At 46.7% G+C, this 13,209-nt stretch overlaps 1 protein-coding gene across 2 annotated transcripts in view; it reads left to right on the forward strand.

The window, feature by feature from the left end:
• Kcng2 (potassium voltage-gated channel modifier subfamily G member 2) overlaps positions 1–13,209 on the forward strand; it is a 63,720-nt gene that overhangs the window by 46,624 nt on the left and 3,887 nt on the right. The window lies entirely within an intron of this gene.

The raw sequence follows: 13,209 nt of genomic DNA on the forward strand, positions 1-13,209 counted from the left end.
CTTCTCTTTGCCACCTTCCTCCCGATAACCTCCCTTTTCTGCTGGAAGGGTAGCCACCCATAGCCCGCAGCCAGCTGTGTCCCAGAACCATGGCCAGAGCCTTCTCTGGACATCCTTGCATCTGCCTTCACAGCACTAGGGGAATGCATTGTTAACTTCCCAGCTCTTTGCTGTTGTAGCTTATTCTGGGTGATCATTCTTGTCCACAGATGACTTTGAGGAGTTCCACATGTGCTGTGTCGCTGTGTGTGAGTGACCCTGTGCTGGCCCCACAGGCTGCTCCTCCCAGGTCAGGCCAATGATCTTGGGTCCATTTGTCCATATGCCCATCCAGGTTGTGGGGTCAAACCAGTGAGGGTCCATCTCCAAATTCATCCATCTGTCTCAAACACTATCTCATAGCTTTTTAAGTCTCCTTGATCATTAGGTGATAGGTGTGTTATTACGTATATATCTGCGAATTGCTTCTCTTAAGATTGCCGTCTCTTCTTAGTCAACTGTCCTTAGGTGGTTCTTTGTCTTTGAACCTGTGTGCACAGTGCAGTGTTTTCCCATCGATCACTTGTGTATCTCTAACCAGGCCTCTGCTTGCTGTGGGCACACCCTCCCCACCTTGTTTCTCCTGTCTTTAGACCCCTACTTGAGCATGAAGCTCAATGGGCCCAGTGTCCTCTTCCTGCTGGGTACCTGCCTGACAATCCCAAAGTGACTGAGTTCAGTGAACATCCAAGACAGTGCCTTGCCTGTTCTCCTTTAAACCAGGTGAGGGCCAACCTGGCCCTGCACACTGGTGCCCTTTCATTTACATCCTGCACAGGAAGCATACTGTTTTGCTTGCCTTGGCTCCATGATGAGCCTGACCCTTGGTGGATGTCTGTTGAGTCAGCGCTTGGTAACTCGGAAGTGCTGAGTGGGCTTCTGCCTCCCATCAGAGGCTGAAAGAGCATTCTGCCCTAAGCTGCTGCTCAGCAGGCTGAACAAAGAGACTAGAAGCAACTTCATGAAGCCTCATAGGGTCACTTCCTAAAATTTAATATTGTTTCCAATTAGTCCTGATAGGATGCCATGAGTAAGTGCTTCATCTCAACATGGTAAAACACAGACGGCTAAATAAATATAAATGTCACCTTTACTCCTAAGACTCAGCTTGTCCATGTATGCGATTCGACGTAAGATAAGCATTGACCATACACTGGCAAAGTCACTGCCCCCGAGTGGATCAGTTTGGGGCAGGTCCTTGGGATATATCCTGATCAGGAAGTGCTATTTTGCCAGCTCCTTTCTGGTCACTGGGAGGGATAGGGGTGAGAATTGACAATGGACTGGGTAGGGGGAGGGCGCTGGGCTTCCTCCTCATAGGCAAGAGCCACCGTTTGTATGGATTTTGCTGCAAATCCAAGAGAAGGAGCTAAAAGTGTATTTTAAACAAGTGAATCTGTCAAGGTGGCTGGCTAAAACTGTTTATTAATAGTCAAAAGAAAAAAACTGGGGAAACTGTTCTGGTTAGTATTAAAATAAAATCTTCACGTGCACTCAGAAATATGCTTAGCAAGAAAGGCCCAGTGTACAACAAAGAAGCCAGCACAAGGCTGAGTGAGACAGAAAGAGTGAGTGAGGCCAGCATCTTGTGTGTTTGGATGTTTGGAGAAGTGCCCCCTCTGACATGCATGATGCTGTCGACACAAGCCCATTAGGTGTTCTTGGACCTTACAGGGTGTTCTTAAGGACCTAGAGAAACGCCTGTGTTCCACTAGCTATGAGTTGTGGAGAATAAGGAAATCAGCTGAGCAGGAGGCCTGGTCCTTCTTGGCATCTGAGAGCTTCCCAGACTTGGAGTGTGTGAGTGGTGACACACGCCAGCTGGTGGCTGTGGCAGATCCTCAGCAGAAATCAGCTCTGTCTGCACAGTGTATCTGGCTCATGGGAACCTGGCACATCTTTGGTGTCATCTTCTAGGTAGCTAGCTAGTAAGAAGAGCTCCTGGCAATGTGGAGCATGGTCTTTTCCATAGTCTTGTTGGGGGCTCACACATCTAACACCAGCATTGACATGGGAAGGAAGACTGGTCTCTGGGGACATTGTCCTAATATTTCACACTTTACCAGATATAGGAACATAGTATAAATAAAATTAAACAATTATACACTTAGTGACAGCTCTTAGAAATACTATATGCAAAATTAAATATGTTCTTAGTAAGACACACATTGAAAGTGCAATAAGTAAAATTAAACAAGCATATACTTAGTAACAGCAGCATGCTCATCCTGGCAATTTGGAGATGATCACACAGAAATAAAAACAAATCTGTGTGGTAACATAGTGTCTGAGATGAAGCCTTCCCCCATCCACCAATGGTTGTCTTAACAGAGGCTACCTGAAAGCATCTATTTAGATAAATTCTACATATGTAAGAGACCGTGGGGAAAAACAAACTCTATATGATTAATAAAAGAAAATGTAAGTGAATATACCTGGCCTCATGAACGTAGGGGAAATCATTTTAGTCTCCACAAAAAAGCCAGAAACAATAAAGGTAATAAAACTACAATGTATGTGACAATAGGCTAATAATCTTCACATAGAAGAAGTTCAAATATATTCATAAGAAAAAAATAACACCTCGGGGAGGAGGAGACTATGCTTGTGAGCCAGCCATGAAGGTCAGCAATGCCAGAAAAATGAAGAGGATGTTGTGTATGGCAAAGGAATAGCACATCCCATTCGATGATAGATAGTGTCTGACTTTTGTCCACATCAGAGTGTGTGTGTGTGTGGAGGGGTCTTTATAAATGGGCCTTTCACAAACAGCAAGTCAGTGCAGAAGAGGAGGCACGTTACAGGTGAGCCTACGCAGAGGAGCAGAGATCGGCGCTAATGGGAAGACCGGGATCCATCTAGTTCAGTGGTACAGTATTGGCCTAGTATGGGTGAAGCTCTGGATTCATTAAAAACAGGAAGCCTCTTTCTGGGAACTCTGCCTCAGAAGCCACAGGCTTTGAATGCTTAGCATGTCTCTGCTGCATTGTTTGTGGTAGGTAAAAATTTAATGAGAGCGAGCGAGCAGTTTCTAGTAATGGCAGTTGGGTTAATTCAAACCAACCCACCTCCCACAATGCACACACTGGGCTGAGCCAGGCACAGAGCAGCAAACCCATCCTCGTCCTCAAACAGAGCTGCAGCTGTGGGGATGGCCTCCAGAAAACAGCTAAAATTAACATCCCAATGAAGAAAAGCGGCTGTGCGTTCTGGGCCATTGTTGAACCAAAAGGAACTCTAACCCATGCTCCAGGCCTCTCCACATCCTGTCTGTCCACCGCCTGCTGATTGCCTCTGGACCTAGAACCTCAGTGCATTGCTCAAAGCTGGGTGACAGCATGCTTGACACCCCCAGGTGCTCAACAGAGCCCCCATCTGCAGGAAGCACCCAGGCAGGCTTAGCGTGCCCTTCAGGATGCTAGCAGTCTCCAACCTCAAGCCCTTGCCGGCTCTGAATCTCTCTATCTGCAGAAACCAACAGCTCTTGGGCCAGGGCTCTTGAGGATTTGTTTGTGCAGTGTAACACAAACTGGGTAACAAAATGTTGGCAGGAGAGTGAATTGACCAGCTTGCTCCAGCACAGACTATTTGGAATGAGCAGCTCACTTTTTCTGCTTAAATGACTGCAATGATGTTTTTAAACAATTGCTTCTCCTTGGTAGAGCTGATGATCCTCTGCTACTTTCCTGCTTGCATTACCAAATCAACTGTGAGTGCTCTTTTCCAGAGGTAATTAAGAAGAATAAACCTCCGATGAGTTCAAAGTCAAATGTGGAGTTAGTGAAACGAGTTAGCAGACATTTTGTTCTGGGTCTTCTGAGACAGAAGGTGAAATGAGCAGGATCATTAGCAAGAACGCATTCTGCCATGGGCTCAGCCTTCATGGTGTCTGCCTGGGGACACCCAGCTAAGACTGCTAACTGCAGGATGGTGGGTTATCCTGCAGCCTACTCTACCTAGTTACCTAAAGCGAATGTTTAGACTGATGAAGAGCTGGTCCAGGCGATATACAAGCTTTGTCAGAGGTTCGTGAAAGAATTTAATCACCCACCAAGTAGGCTTTCAGACACCCACCGAGGAAGACACAGCCTGAAGACACACCTGTCTTCCTGTGCTTCCTCCTGTCTCCTCATCTACTGGCTGTGTTTGATTTATGAAGAGTGAAACACACAGTAGTTGCAGGGCTCCTTGGCAAGCTGCTGTCCCTGATTTTTAATCACACAAGACAAAAGCAAGGACCAAAGAGAGCCTGCACGGGGCAGCATGTTAGTGACACACCCACCACAGTGCTGACTGAAGTCTCAGCGCTGTGGGAGCGGAACCTAGCCTGTTATTTCTACTAGAAGGCGGACACGCCCAGTGCCGGCAGGGCCCCCTCTCTATACGCTTTGCTTTTTGGAGAGTTTGGTTTTCCCAAGTTGTGCCTGTCCTGCTCACTAGTTGTGAGCCAGCCTTGCCTTCTTATTTCTTTCCTCTGCTATCAGAATGGGTAAGACATTAGCCATGTTCTTTTCTGGTCACATAGTTGCAGAGATATGGTGTGTGGGGGCCACATATTTGAGTTTTGTTTATTAGTGTGAGTGCTGAAACTCAACAGCAGAATCAGAAGCTGGGGCCTAGTGGACATCAGCAGCATTCCGAGTGAGAATTATTTTCTGCTCAACATTCTACAAGGCAAAATGAGAAGGCAGTTCCAGATGGGCAGAGTCTAAAGGAAATATACCCCACCACTGTTCTTTAAACTGCTGGAGGGCATGACCGGTGACATCCTGTGTAAGAAACAAGAATTCAAAGCTAGAGGGGGGAGGGGCTATAGGTCCAGGCAGGTGCTATCTCCTGGCACATTCCCATAAGCCCACTAGTTAGGACACTGCAACAGGAAGACAGAAAAGTCAAGTCTGTCCTAAGTAACTCAGTTGAGACCCTATCTCAAAGATAAAAGGCTAGGGATGTATCCCAGTGCCCCATGCAAAGGTCCAATAGCCAGGACCATAGCAGGGAGGAAGGAGATGGGAGGAGGAGCACCTGCTGTCTGATGTGCTAGCACACTTAGAAAAGATGTATCAGGACTTACAGAAAGCCAAGCAGTTTATAACAAAGCCATAAAACCTCACATCATATAAGGAAAAAATGTAGACCACTGGCTGGCTTAGACCATTGAATATTCTGGGTCATTTCCAGTATTTACATGGAGAACTTCAGCCTAGGTAAACATGAAAGTTGAGTATTTTCCTCCTGGATGCCGGCTCTCTCTTTCCCAGGCACTGAAGCAAGAAAATGGAAAGCCTGTTACTTGAGACCCAAGAAATACACAAAAAGAACAAGTAAGTGAGTTAGGACAATCAATCACAGGACTCAGATTAATAGATAAAATCCAACTGTTTGACTACAAATGAACAATGAATAAACAGAACTGGAAATTGTTTTGTAAAGTTGCACTGAACGTGTCTAGGATCCTGATGAGGTATATGTGGGTTTTCTGTGTTCCAAAAGTTACAAAACAGCCAGGTTAATGTGCATGCTTATACTTCTAACATGTGAAAGGTAAAGGCAGGAAGGTTAAGAGTTCAGGGACAACCTGGGCTATGTGATTCTGTCTGAAAGAGGAGGAGAAGAATAAGAAAGAAGAAAGAATAGGAGGAGGAGGAAGAAGGAGAAGAACAAGAATAAGAACAAGAACAGTACTGATATGAGAGGTGTCCATGACCAAAGTAAACAGAGAAACATGCTTGCCATGAGCTGGGAGATTGGATGCTTTGGAACTCATCCCAGATGAGTTGTGGGGTCTGTGAAATCTCATTCCAAACCTGGTTCTTGTAAACATACTTGTAAAAATACTTGAGGGACATCAGTGAAGCCATTTTTAAGAACCAGCTGGAGGAGTCACATCCCGCAACTTCAGGATTTACTACAAAGCTCCAGTCAGACTTTGTAGTGTTGTGAGAGGTGAGATCTGCAGTCAACGCAAAGAGCAGACGTGCATGCACAGGTGACAACTGCAGCCAACACGGAGAGCAGACGTGCATGCACAAGGTCAGCTGAATCTTTTTTTTTATGTGTATGTTTTGCCTGTGTATGTGTGTACAATGTGCAGGCAGTGCCCAAGAAAGCCAGAAGAAGGCTTCAGATGCCCTGGGATTGGAGTTAACAGATAGTTGCCACCATGTGGGCACTAGGAATGGAACCTGGGTCTTCTGTAAGAACAGCAAGTACTCTTAACCACTGAGACATCTCTCCAGCTTCTTGCCTTATATTTTATACAAAAATTCAACTAAAAATGGACCATGCATATAATTATAAAATGTGGAACTTCTGCAGGAAAATGTAGGAGACAGTCTTTGCTTGTCTAGTTTGGAGCCTTCAGATATTACATCAAAAGCTTTCTACAGAAGAAAAAATTGGTAAATTACATTTCATCAAAGTTAAACACTTTGCCTGTGAAAGACTGCTAAGGGAATGAAAAGGCATGGCTCAGACTGGGAGAAATATTTGCAAATCACAGATTTGACAAAAGACTCGCAATTAGACTATATAATGAGCTGTAGTAACTCAGCTGCAAGAAAACCCAGTTCAAAAGGAACAAAAGATTCGAGCAGATAATCACCAGAGAAGACATACAAATGACAACACATGAGAAGAAGCTCTGTAAGCTTCAGGGATATGCAAACTAAATGATCGTGTGAGACCACACACTTTATTTACATGGGAACACACATGTATGTGGGCTGTGATTTGAAAAAGCAAACAAATAATCTGGGGAAAGTGCTGAGTGGGCTGCAGAGGACTGGACCTCCAGACTATATGCGAGGGAAGGTGGTGTGGCTCTTAGGAAGTAGAGTGCTCTGATCATGGAGTGGTCTGATCCGACAATCTCCTGCAGGGATTTTCCCAAAAGGAAAGCAAATGCCCAAAGAGACTTGATTTATTAATGTTCATGCCAGCAAAAGCACCCAGAACACAAATGTCCATAGATGGACAGTGGATATACTCTGCGCAGTCATATAACGGGGTCCAGCAGCCAATAGCAAAAGAGAACAAAGCGTTGACAGAATAGCACTAGTGAACCACAGGTCTCCTTGAGCAGAAACATGGACACCAAAGCCACAGTCTGGATGCCAACCACATGCCTATCTGGAGCAGGCAGGGTTAGCAGGCCTAGAAGGCCTGGTCAGCGCTGAGTAATCTGTGTTGGTTGGGACCATGATGCATCTTCTTCCTGGAAGGTGCCTGCATGTACTGTCTAGGTTCACAGAACTGCACTCTGGCATGTGGGGCTCTCCTTGTGCGGACATCTTTGGACCTATTTCTAATGTTCCCTAAGAGCATAGTCCCCAAATGGAATTGCCAGGTCAAAGCAGACAGTGTTTGACAGCTTTTGAAGTATATCTGTGCAGCACTTACGTTGTCGTATATTTTGTCCAGCATTCTAGACCTCACCTGGACAACCCTGGACTCTAAATCTTAGCCTCGGATCCAGCTGGCCCATGTGTAATAGAGAATGGATAGGCTGAGGAAACAACTCAGAAATTTCTAATACACAAGGGAACATGTCCTGTGATCCACAGCTCCTATCTGGCAACCGTAGAGAATGTCTACGGTGTGGACACAGGACATTCCCAGCAGGTTTGGGTTTTTTGTTTTTTTTAAGTTGTTTTGTTTGGTTTTGGTAATTGCAGATGATCCCACATGCATCAAATCCAAATTCAGCTCAATGCTTCTTACATATGGAGGAAAATGGGACCCGAGTACACATTAGCTTCCCATGTTGTCATGGCTGACCGAAGTCTGACTTTCCGGTTCACCAGGCTGCTTCCCTTGGAGGCAGCTGACCCTCAGTCACGTAGCCAGAAGCTGTCACTTAGGAAGGGCTCACAGCACCTTTTCCTGGAGAGGAGGTTTGCTCACAGGACCCAATATTCAAATATAGTTAGCACTTCAAGAGTCCAAGCACATAAGTCAGGTAGAGGAAGGGAGAGGAGACACCACGTACACACTGCTGTCAGGCCCGTGGAGAGATTGCACTGGCTAGCCAGTGGCCCCTGGGATGCCTAGGAGAGCCAGGTAGCCTGAGAGTTCTGGTGTAGCGGGGATGCGACCGCCCCTTCCAGCTGTGTAGCTGAGTGAGGACAAGGTGTGAAGTATGCCCTTGCTCTATCGGCCAGGCCCAGATAGCCACGACGTCATCTCTTCCTCTTTTCTCCTCCACCCCTTCTCTGCACAAGCCCCTGGGTCTGACCATCACTTCTTCCTGCTCCTCTACACTGGACAATAAAATTTCTTCCAGTCCCCCAGGAACCCCATCCTGTTCCCCAGGACCCTCTTCCTAGTCCTTTAGAAGTGCCCCCCCACCTCTCTAGACTACCATCTGTTTCCCTGGACCCTTTTCCCAACCCTTAGATAATCTGCTGCTCCCTCAAGACCCTCTCTCAGGTTCCCCAGCACTCTCAGGTACCCCAAAGCCTCTCTCTAGCCCCTTAGGATCCTGTGCTGGTCTTTCTTGATCTCCCAAGACCCTCTTGCTGATGTATAGATGAAAAATAGGTCCTCAAAACAGACATATTTGATCCCCTCCATCCAGACATGGCTGACCCTGCTTACCAGAATTCATGCAGCCTTGGTTCATTTCTAGACTCCTAGAAGTAGTGAGGAACCATTTCTGCTCGCCTTAGCCTAGGACCTGGCTTCTTCATGCAGATATCCCACATCTGTGCTGGTCTCCCCTTACCAAAGGAGCTAGCCTCAGAAGGAGAAAGAGGGTTCCAGAGACAGGGCAGAAGTACGACTGCAACCAAGTGGCCAACATTAGTCCAGAGAAAGAGAACTCTAGGATCTGGGATTTCCCGTATTGTTACCTTTGCTGCTCGAAAGCTGGACAGTGCTGCAGCTTCTGGGAAGTCCCCGTGAGTGCGCATGGACGTGCCTGCTGTTCCAGTGACTCCTGACTGTGGTGGGACCCCATCCACCCTCAACCCTCAGGCCTTCATGGCTTACACTGCATGTGGACACTGACAGCTTGCAGAATAATCAGGACGTGAAGGAGGAAACGTAGAGGCAAAAATCAAATAGAATCACCCTATGAGAGGGAAGCTCTCCAGGGGCAGTTGAGGATGTGTGCAGGCTTACTTCTGACCTGCTTTTGGCCAGGTAGGACAGATGTCAAGTCACGGTGAATTGGGGTCTGCCTTCCGGGTTGAAAGTCCTCCCAGAAACTGCTCCCTTACACTAACCTCAGGCTTGAAGATGCCACCATCCTTGGTCATTTCTAGCCAGGGAGGTTGAGCTGGGTCCCCAGTGGCAGCATCTGGGTCTCCCTCCAGGACAGGCCAGTGGTGATCTGTGAGGACTCAGAGGATATATTCTAAGCCCTGGGACCCTGATCTGTGGTTCTCAACCCCCCAGGGACACAGGGTTGGTTTCCTCCCAGCCTGTGGAAGCAGCCATGAATCCAGAACAGCTTTATGGTAGCGTGGCTAGGGTCAAACTGCCCAGTTCAGATTCCATGTGTGTGACCTGGGCAAGCTACCCAGAGATCACAATGAGGCAGACACTGAGACAAAGATGGAAAGGAGACCTCTGTGAGCATGCAGTGTCTTTACTGAAATGTGCGTCGGAGTTTCCTTGAACAAGGCTGAGGCGAGAGTCTCTCTTGTCCAGTATGCCTGGAAGTAGGGTCTGTGGCAGAAATGAGCAGCAGTCTGTGGGTAAGACTGTGGGGCCAGGACCAGGGCTCTTGCTCAGGTTTGAGTGCAGCCTCCATCTCTCTCAATAACCAGAATGTGAGTACAAGGATGGCACCTCCAGCCACACAACAGGCTGGTGGCCAATCTGTAGGTCAAGGTGGGGGTTCTGGCAACCCATGAATGCAGAAGTGAGTCAATGAGGCAGAGCGCTCAGCACACAGTACAGATGTCCACAAATCAGGTACCAGGCCCCCTCTAACTGTGGAGTCTGGTGGTAATGCCACTTATTTGAGGAGCTGCCAGCACGTTCTCTAGAGTGATGGACCACTTTGCATTCCCGTCAGCAGTGCGTGAGAGTTCCAGTTCCTCCATATTGCCACTGACACTTGTTACTGTCAGACTCCACTCTATCTTACCATGTGGAATTTCTTTCAGAAATAACGGCATCAACTGTATGTATATGTGTGTATGTGTGTGGGGGGGTGCATGTGTGGTGTGTATGTGGTATGTGTGTGTGTGTGTGTGTGTGTGTGTCTGTCTTTGTTCTGTGTGTGTGAGTATTCGTATGTGTGTGTGAGCTATTTGTTTACTTTCATGGTATTGCAAATAGGATTTTCATTTTCAAATTATTTATTGCAAGTTTAGAGAGATAAATTTGACTTTTGTATATTTATCCCTCAATATTACTGAATTAGCTTTTCAGATCTAATGTGTTCATTTATTTTTGTGGATTTTTAGGGCTTTTCTGTACACAAGGTCATGTCACCTGTAAACATAGGGTCATTTCTTCCTTTCTAAACTGGATTTTTTAAAATGTATTTTTTAAAATGTATTTTTAAAAATAAATTTATTTATTCACTTTACATCCTGATCATAGCCCCCTCTCTCCTCTTCTCCTGGCCCCACCCTTCCTCCCTCTTCCCCATCCCTGCTTTCCTACTCCCCAGAAAAGGGGAGCCCATACACACATACCAGCCCACCCCAGCACATAAAGTCGCATCAAGACTGAGTGCATCCTCTTCCCCTATGGCCTGACAAGGCAACCCCACCAGGGTAAAGTGATCAAAAGGCGGGCAACAGAGTCCATGTCAGAGGCAGCCCACACTCTCCTTACTAGGTAACCCACATGAAGACCAAGCTGCCCATCGGCTACGTCTGTGTAGGAGGCCTAGGTCCAATGGCCTAGGTCCAACCTAGGTCTTTGGTTGGTGCTTCAGTCTCCTCAGGCTCCTCAGGGACCTGGTTAGTTGGCTTTGTTGGTCATCTTATGGTTCTCCTGTTTCCTCCAGGTCCTTCTGTCCATCCCCCCAGTCTTCCACATGGCTCCCTGCACTCCTCCCAATGTTTGTGAGTCTCAGGATCTGTTTTGATCTGCTGTTGGGTGGAGTCTCTTAGAAGACAGCTATGCAAGGCTCCTGTCTGCAAGCATAGCAGAGTATCGTTAATAGTGTCATGAGATGGCTTTCTCCCATGGGGCAGGCCTTCGGTTGGGCCAGCCATTGGTTGGGCATTTCCATAATCTCTGCTCTATTTTTAACCCTGTACATCTTCTAGGCAGGGTAAATTTTGGGTTGAAGATTTTGTGGATGGCTTTGTGTTCTTCTCCCTCTACTAGGAGTCCTCTTCGGTCTCCATGACCCTTGCTACTAGGGGTCTCAGCTAGAGTCACCTCCATATCCTCCATATTCCAAGCACCTACCCTGTCCTAGGTCTCCAGCTTGTCACAGAGATGCCCCTGTCCACAATTTCTCTTCTCCTGCAGGCCCTCTGTCCTTCTGCTGCTACTCTCCCCAGGTCTGATCTCCACCCTTATTTCTCTCCACTTTCCCTTTCATATTCTGTTCCTCTCTTCAACCACTTCTGCTGTCTATTTCCCCTTATTTCCTTTTTCCTTTCTAAACAGAATTTTTTTTTCTAATTGTCTTGGCTTGAACCTTCAGAACTCCTTGGCTGTACCAAGGTACCAAGGAAAGACTTGATTGTCTAATCTAACTTTGTTTGTTTGTTTGAAATGGGGTTTCTCTGTATAGCGTTGGCTGTCCTGGACTCACTTTGTGGACCAGGCTGGCCACGAACTCAAAGATCCACCTTCCACTGCCTCCCTGAGTGCTGGGATTACAGGTGTGTGCCCCAGCACCTGGCTCTGATCTAACTTTTTAATGATGCAATTATTGTAGAGTATATTAATCAGTTTCAGGTGTTAGGCCAACCTTGCTTTCCAAGCAAAAATTATTCTCCATCATGTTTTTTTTTTAATTTTTTAAATTAGTATCTGTATCTATTTATTGGAAGGACACGTGTGTGCCATAACCCACATGTGAATGTTAACTTGCAGAAGTTGGCTCTCTCCTTCCACCATGTATGTCTTGGGAATCAAATTCAGGTCGTCAGTTTTGGTGGCAAGTCTGTTTACCTGCTCTGCCATCTCAAAGGCCCCTCTACTGTGCTTTCTCAGTCTTCTATCTGCTGCTGGATTTTGTTTGTTATTAATCTTTTACTGTTGTTTTCATTTTTGTTTCTGAGATGGTCTCATGTAGCCTCAACTCAATATATAGTTGAGGATGGCCTTGAATTCCGTATCCTCCTGCCCCCATCTCCCAAGTGCTGGGGTTAGTGAGGTGCACCACCACACCTGACCTTGTTTATCTTATGTTTCTGTAGCTTTCTAAGACGACACTGTCTGGGTTATGCGCCTAAGACAGTAGGATGAGCTGTGAAGTGCTTGCTCCTCTCTTGTCACGGTTGGTGAACACTGTGTATTAATACTCGACTCACTGTAGAATGCTATGTGGAGCCATCCTGACATCACCCTGCTCATCAGCCCACATCACATCAGCCCTGTGATTTCTGTCTGGGCAGACTGCTGATTTAGTCTCCCTGCCGCTGACTCTTGTCTGCATGCTTGCTTTAGGTCCATTCAGATGCCCTTTTCTTCCCAAGTCCATTTCTGTTTACCATTCTAGAATTTGCCCATTGCATCTAAATTATCCACCTTGCAGGTGTGTATTCACAATGTGGCCTATATCCTTTTCCTTCACGGTGGCTGTAGAAGCGTCCCCACCTGCATTTCCTGTTCCAGTTGTGTGAAATGTGTCAAGTTTGATCTTTTCAGGAATCAAGGTCTCAGGTCCGCCCTCTGGGTATTCCTGCGCCTCTTTCTGTGCAGCAGGATTCCTTTTCCTCGATTTTACCCAGCTGTCTAAAGATGGAATGTTAGGTTATTCATGCCAGAACTTTTTGTAGGCCTCTCCCTGATCAAGTCAGAGGTGGTCAGTGGTCAGTGGCTCTGGGTTTTAAATGCCATTCCATTTTCCTGAGTCACCCTGCTCATCAGCCCACATACAGAAATGATGTCAAGAAAATTTTAAAACGAGTAGGGGGCAGATTGGGCCTTTTCAGCCAAACTCGTCTATACTCTTTCCCCACTCCCACACGTGCCTGGTGTGGGTCTGTGTGACATCCAGCATCCCTGCCTGACTCCCTCGTGACC

This window comes from Meriones unguiculatus, chromosome 2, assembly GCF_030254825.1.
Source record: "Meriones unguiculatus strain TT.TT164.6M chromosome 2, Bangor_MerUng_6.1, whole genome shotgun sequence".
Taxonomy (NCBI): Eukaryota; Metazoa; Chordata; class Mammalia; order Rodentia; family Muridae; genus Meriones; species Meriones unguiculatus.